The sequence below is a fragment of the Protopterus annectens genome, chromosome 16.part0 (genome assembly GCF_019279795.1).
Source record: "Protopterus annectens isolate FY-2018-M chromosome 16.part0, PAN1.0, whole genome shotgun sequence".
Classification (NCBI taxonomy): Eukaryota; Metazoa; Chordata; order Ceratodontiformes; family Protopteridae; genus Protopterus; species Protopterus annectens.
In genome coordinates, this window is record NC_056750.1 from 139,348,027 (window position 1) to 139,356,102 (window position 8,076).

Genomic DNA, 8,076 nt, shown 5'->3' on the forward strand with positions numbered 1-8,076 from the left:
AGTTCTGTAGCCCTCACACATGCTGTTTTGAGGCGCTGCCATTCTTATTCAACTCCACCTATTTCCTGCTCTTCTTGCAATGCTAGATCCCTGAGTAATTTCTTGAACTGTTATGCTTTCTCTCCTGTCAGCTTCCAGGTCTTCAGCCTGGTCTCTGTTGACCTTAGAACCTTCTCTGACCACTGCTTGCAGCTTATTGTGGCAACTAGTGGTTTATACTGTGGGCCAACTGTTTCACTGAGGATGACTTTGCAATCACTGATTCTACCCCAGTGCCCTTTCCTTACTAAGAGAAGTCTACCTAAGTTACATGCTGGCCACTCTTGTATGTGGTCTTGTGGCTGTCTCACTTTCTGAACCATGCGTTGGCCATTATCAAGCCATTTGCCAGATGGAAGTCTAGAATGGCCTCTCCTTTATTCCTGTTGGCAAGCCTATATGGACCCAGGCAGTCCTCTTATCCTGTTCTGTCTGTCCCAATATGTGCATTCAAGTCATGCATTATCAACAGCAATTTATGCTATGTTGTCCTGCTTTGTCTAGTAAGTCTCTCAAACTGATGTCTTTTACATTCTTAACTATCACAACCCTGCTGTGGGACATAGGCTGAGATTATGAATACTATGCTATCATTACTCTGAAGTCTGATTGCTATGAGTTTGTCACTAATTCTGATGACATTCCTCACTGTCTTCTGAAACCTCTCCCTCCCTACAATTCCCACACTATTTCTAATCTGTCCTCCTCATGAAAAGTAGACTCCGGATTTTAAGCCAAGTGGCTTTGCTGCACTGCCTCTCCATCTTGTCTCTTGAATCCATATATAGGATGTCCAGCTTCCTTCTTACCATTATATCATCCACTTCCAAGCGATGTTCTACATTGAGTGTAGCAATTCTTAGTTAATTTTTGGCAGGTTGATTGGTTTTATGTCCAGCTTTTCACTCAACAGAGCTATCCCATCTAACACAAGCTGGGCAGCTGGACACTAGGTGGGCAGTAGCTTATTGACCCAGGGTTTCTGGACTTTATGGTGGACACACACTGGCCAATAGAGGCACATACACCCCTTCCACTATTAGCATGAATCCCTGGTGTAGGTGGGAGTAGGCTAGGTACTCAACCCACTTATCACCGGCAAGTACTCATGCCCATTTGGCAACATTAGTCAACAAGACCAAATCACCTAGAGCCATATTTTACACCATCAAGTGGCTAGCCCTGCCATGGTGCACAGTCTGTGATCCATGTTCTCTTATCTTGAGGATACTGCACACAACGTAGATGCCCAAAGCAGTTGGTCTATACAACTCTTCCCCCTATAAGGCACCATGTAGAGTTTGTGCTCCTGCCCACAGCTGCATTCTTTCCTGAGTTTGAGATGGAAATACTCAGCATGTTTTTCAAAGTTGGGAGGAACCCCACAAAAACACAGGGAGAACATGCAAACTCCAAACAGGCATTGACTGGAGGTGAGTATTTAACCTTGTACCTTGTGCATGTGAGGTAAAGACCTTAGTCATTATGGCATTTTCTCTGATGTGTTCCAAATAATCTTGTACAAGGAGTTATAAGAGCTTGGTAGTTCTTTTGAAAGCTTGATTAGGTTTGGTACCCCTTGCAATGTCCATAACATCTTTCCAGCAAATAGAAGCCTGGTTTTCAGTCCCTATTGAATCAAAAGTTTACCTGAAAAATGTCTATACTTTATAAGTTATGCGCTGTAGCTGAGTACAGTTCATAGTTCATAGTTCATAGTTTTAGTTCATAGTTTTAGTACTAAGCTAACTGCCCTTGTGAGCCATTTTAAGCCTAGCCAATTATACCTTGTGAGACTCAAACCCTGCACCTTGTGTTTGTAAGGCAAACACCTTAGCCATTAAGCCAGCCTCCCAACCCAACAGGTAGGCATGGATTCCTCACTGATTCAACAGCTGTTTGAACAGTCTTTTCACAATTTGCACCTCATTTAACACTCGGCCATTAGCTGTGAAAAGAACAGTTTGGTCATTAAATGCTCAAAACCATATTCTGTTGCAAATGTGTTAAATTCTTGATAGTTGAATCATAGTCCATTATCACTCAATAGAGATACTGCAATTATAGATCTACTATAGGTAGATATAATACTTGTAGTCACTTGTTTTGCTCATATTTCTGATAAAGCAAAGTCTGCAGAGTATTGATGGTAGTCTGGTATTAATAAATAGTATACGACTTTGAAATGAAATAAATCTGATACTACTTTCCTCGAAGGTGTTTGAGGTTTTGAATGTATTATCAATACCTTTTTGGCTATTGATTAATGTGTTTCTCATATTTCATACCACTGGACACATGTTTGAGCATCCTTGCTTAAGTGCAGGTGATACATGACATCTACGACTAATTTTTTATTTGCTTTCTAAGTACCTACCTGTTCTTTGTAAGTGAGGTTGACCACATCACCCTAGGGTTAATTATCTTCATGTCTTTCCTGAGAATTCCTTAAAATGCAGATGCCTATTCTTTAAAATGTTGACATAGGTTTGTCGGTCAGACATTCTTCGGTGATTCGGTCATTTTATGATCTTGTGTATGTTGTGTAGCTGGTGGTCATTTGTTGTTTTTTTTTTTCAGTTTTTAGCCACGTACGTTGCAGTCTTGTTTCGTTGTGTTCCTATTTGAGCTGGCAGACTTGCTATGAGTGTGATTTTCTTTTTAAATACATATTTGTTTTCGTTCACTTTTCCACTTAGAGTATGTTTGCTACTGTTTATATATTGTATATAAGTCTACTTATGTCTACTCCAAATACGTATGCACATTATATAACTTCAGCTTGTATATTATATAACCTGAATGCTTGTTGTCTCTGTGCAATCAGTCTAGGCCTAAAATTGGTCAGTTTTGATCAGCAACCTAACCTGGTAAACAAAGAAACAAACATAAGAAAAATAAATAAAATTGTTTTGACAATGCATACTTTTATTATCTTAAAGGTACTACCACGGGTCTACTTTGCATTGTTTTGTTGTGTTCCTGTTTGAGCTGGCAGACTTGCTATTTGTGTGATTTTGTTTTTTAAATACATATTTTGTTTTCGTTCAGTTTTCCACTTACAGTATGTTTGTTACTGGTTAGATATTGTATATAAGTCTACTTATGTCTACTCCAAATACTTACACATATTATATAACTTCAGCTTGTATATTATATAACCTGAATGCATGTTATCTCTGTGCAATCAGTTTAGGCCTAAAATTGGTCAGTTTTGCTCAGCAACCTAACCTGGTAAACACAGAAACAAACATAAGAAAAATAAATAAAATTGTGCATACTTTTATTGGCTTAAAGGTAGTATCACAGGTCTGCTTTGCATTACTGAAATTACACTTTACCAAACTTTAAAATGACAAGATGACTATGCCGAAAACCTAGTTTAACAGTCACATCACCAGAATTTTAATCTGGGAAAGGAGGAAGTTGGCCAACATTACAAAACAAACACACTGAAGCATATCAGACCTACTCAAGTGGGGGGCTTCACCACCATACCCCCCAACTAAATATACCAACTCTGTGATTGCACTATAGTGGGGAAGAGGGCAAATTTCCCCATGTTGGACAACTGCCTCCTTTCCCAGATTAAAATTCTGGTGATGTTACCATTTGTTAAAGTAGGTGTTCAGTGCAGGGACGTCGGGAGGTATACGCACTGTACTGATTTCAGTACAACTTATTTAGAAGGGGGGTAGCTTTTTAAATTTTCACTTTTTTTTTTTTTTCGCGCTTTACTGCACGATGACGTCAGCTCATCAGGGCAGCCAGTCGGAATGGAGCTCACCGTGCATGTATTTCCGGCCAGTTCAAATGCTTTTCGAGCGGGTCTTTCGAGCAGGAGGATTCAAGCGTTATGTTGGATGTACACGTTATGTTGGTCGAGCGGGAGGATGTACACATTATGTTGGTCTCACTTCAAGGACTTTATTTAGAAGGGTCTTGCAACCGAGGGTTGGTGAGTAATATGAAGAGAGTGAGAGTGTGTGTGTGAAAATGCCCCAGGTGGGATGTACTGGTGATTACTCATGGTGGTGTGGTAGGGAATACCTCAGGCTTGAACCCTGTACCTTGTATGCAGGTGTTAAAGACCTGAATTCCCTACCCAACACCATTTGTAAAAAAATTGCAGATTTTTGCCTAATATTTGATCTGATCTATTCCTCATATCTGTGGTTTTTAAATATTGCAATGCTTGAAATTTGATGGTGCAGTGGTAGCAACGTAGCATTGATGCCTCACAGCTGTAGGTTCTTGGGTTTGGTTCTTGGCTGGGGTGCCTTCTTTGTGGGGGGTTCTGTATCTTCTCCCTGTGTTTGTGTGGGTTTGCTTTTGTGTCCTCCCATGTTACAAAGACATGTCTGCATTATTTTTTCCTGGGCCTCTGCTGAGAATTGTTTTTTTTTGTTCCAAGTCAGACTGTCCTGATTAACAAATTGACAGGCATTTAAATTTCAGACTTCAGGTTTCTGAATGTTTACTTCCTTACATATTTGATGGTGCAGTGGCAGTATTGTTGCCTCACAGATATAGGTTTTCTGGTTTGATTCTTGGCTGGGGTGCCTTCTGTGTGGAGTCTGCATCTTATCCCTGTGTTTGTGACATAGTAAAACAACTTTTTATTCTAGCAATAAATATATAGTAACACAACCTTTTTTTATAGCAATTTTTTTAAGTTTATGACTATTTGAAATTTGTCCTTATTTTTGGGACTGTAATACCCTGTTGTTGGCATTGTCCAGGTTTTTTGTGCTAAGGTTGACAGCTATGGCAAAAACTGAATTCACTGAATATGTTTGAGGGCTGTATTCCCTCATTACTGGGTTTGTCCAGGTGTATTCATTAAATGATAGCCATTTAAGTTTCAGTCTTCCTCTCTTTCACAAAGCAGGTGATTTGGCATAGTGGTATGTTGTTCTGACTATTTTGCACAGTGACCTTGGCAGTAAAATGTATGATGGTAACACAGCATTTTATTCTAGCAGCTTTCCAAGATTATACAAACAATGTTTAATGTGTTCCTGTTTTTTGCCCTTTTGACCCACCCCAATAAATTTGGCTTTTTCCAGACTTCTTGTGCTGCGAAGTTGAGATGTAGTTGAGTATTGCGTAGATTTTACAAGGAGCTGAGAGCTGCAGGGGAAGAGAAGTTTAGTGCTGATTATGCTAAGTCAGCTCACATTGCTAGTAGCACAATATGTTGTGTACTTGCTTTTAATGCAGAAGGTTGTTGGTTCTACTCCCATAAGGGGTGAATGCTGCTGTACTGAAAGGCAAGACATTAACTATGAGCCTTTTATCAGTTTGCCATCCATTTCCTATTGCAATATTACTAGCTTATTATTAATGTAATTTAGGCAATTTATTCCTCAGGGGCATCAGACACTTTATTTTTCGGTGAAGTCATGAAATATAAAGGTGATTGCTAGCAGCAACCTCTTCATTAGTTAGATTTATTTAACGTGGAATTATTTAGATGACTTTTTTTACTGCTTCAGAGATTGTGCATATTATTTACTGATAATGGTGGACTGTAGAAGTTTGACTAGACTTTTATGATGGAAATGTTCTGAATTGGGCAGTTTTGTTTCATTGTTTACTGGAAAAATGTTCAAAGCAATAGGAAGGTGTATCAAAGAGCACATGTATGTTTCATATGCAAGGGGCCTATAATTTAAAAGCAGCCCAGAATTAATTTTTATCTGCCACGGGTAAAATGTATTTTTCTTTGAATGTGGGTTTTAATGTTGTTTCAATGAATGTGAGTTTCAAGGGCAGAGAAGTTTTAATGCCAAGTTTGTTTAGCAGATGTCTTAGTGTTCGTTACGGCCTGAAGAAGACCTAGTTGAAAGCGCTTGCCGGATTTACTAATAAAATTATTTATTTTAAGCTGAAGCTTCAGTATGCATTTTAGCTATATACAAGCCATTGTTCTGAAGGAACCTGCCTTTAATGGATCATTTGCAATGGCTGCTGGGGATTACTAACGACCATGGTTTTGTGAGGGAAGGCGGCACATTTAGACAGCCCCAGCTGAACTATACCTCCCAACTGTCCAGATTTTCAAAGAATAAATAGATTTTTTGCTTCTTATTTTTGGTTTGTTCCTCAATTTGTGGTTTTCTGGCAAAGCGCTGTTTTAGGAATTAAGTCACTAAATAATGACACACTAGTTTCAGACTTTATAACCTTCAGAAAAATGCATGCTAAAATAAGACCTGTTCTATCAACTGTCCCAGTTTATACAAGAACAATTTTTAGTACTGTTTATATGTTCCCTCAATATATTTGGCCTTGTCCAGATTTATTGCATTAACAGGTTGAGAGGTACATGCAAATAAATTGCTTTATAGAATTAGGCATAGCCAAACCTCAACTGTCCCTGATTTTGGCTCAAAATGTTGCTCTTCCCTAATGATCCCTCCACAAAATAGCAATTTTGGAAGAAAACATAGAGGGTTTACTTTACTTTTATAAATAACTGTAATGATCAGAGTTATACATTACTTTTATTTCAGAAATGAATGTAGATTCTCTAATTTTGTCAGCTGCTCTAAGTTAACTGTGCTCATATTAAAATGGTGTCCCTCCTTTGACAGGTTCCCAGCTGTATTGTCTGGCAATTTTATATTTTTGCATCACATTTTTGGTCCGTTTTTCAAAAAATTGCTGTTTTCTGGCAAATTAGTGGCAAATTGTTAAAGACTGAAGTTAGAAAATAATGCAGACATTTCAGTTTCAGATTTCATACCTTTCAGAACAATTGTACTGATGCAAGACTTACTACTATTCTGTTATCTTTCTAAGTTTATAAGAGCAATATTTAAAAAAAATGTCCTTATTTTTGGGCCTTTGCCTCAGTTTTATTTATGAGTTTGTTGCTGTAAGAGGTTGAGAGGTTGTGTGTGTGTGTGTGTATGTGTGTGTGTGTGTGTGTGTGTGTGTGTGTGTGTGTGTGTGTGTGTGTGTGTGTGTGTGTGAGTGTGTGTGTGTGTGTGTCTGTGTGGTAGGTAGCATACCTCTCAACTGTCCACATTTTGCAGAATGTCCATATTTTTGCCCCATATATTTGTCTGTTCCTCATAAATTTTGTGATTTTCTAGAAAATCATTGAAGGTTGAAGTTGCTAAATAATGACAGGCATTTGAGCTTCAGACTTCATGTCCTTAAGAAAAATTCATACTAGCACAAATCCTGTTATTCTAGCAACTTTCTAAGTTCACGAGAACATTATTTAATATCTGTCCCTGTTTATTTTAGGCTTTGTCCATAGTTCTTGCACTAAGAGGTAGGTAGGGGTGTGTGTGTGAATGAAACATCCTAGTTAGTGGTAGCAGGTGGTTAGTAATTTACTCAATCTCAAAACCTGTACCTTAGTTACAGAAAACAAAAGCATAAAGTCTCTACCCCAACTACCATGCTGCATTTTTCAAAGAACTGACATTTCAGGTTAATTTTCAATTCAAGGGACTGAGTTTGAGTGAATTTATATTATATTACTGAAGAGGCATTACAGCGAATGCCTCTTCATCGACACTAAAAGAGTGAACCGTGAATTTCGAGAATGGCCGTAGCTTGGCTGGGGAGGGGGGTAGCAGTTTGAGACCTGTCAGTACAAATTTGAAAATCCTAGCTACACCCCTGATTCAGCGTAGTCGTCTCATTGTTTTAATGCTCGGTAGAATGCAATTTCAGTAATGCAAGGTAGACCCACTTTCTGGTATTTGCCCATGGCACCTAATTATGTATGTGCCTTTATGTTTTTTTTTTCTTTTTTAAACAAGCATATTTTATTGCAACATTTCCATTCAGCAGCATAACAATTCCACAATTTGCAAACATGAAACCAAATAAATTACAAGAAAGTGTGCAAAGTAAACTAAAAATCTTAAGTCATTTTGTAAAAACAAACATAAAATATTATAAATAATAATAGTCCATAAATATAAGGACATATGACTTGAAATGAAAGATTATTGTGATCCCAGTTAATCTTTTTGCAAACATACAAAACTTTAACTTACTACAAATGTCTAA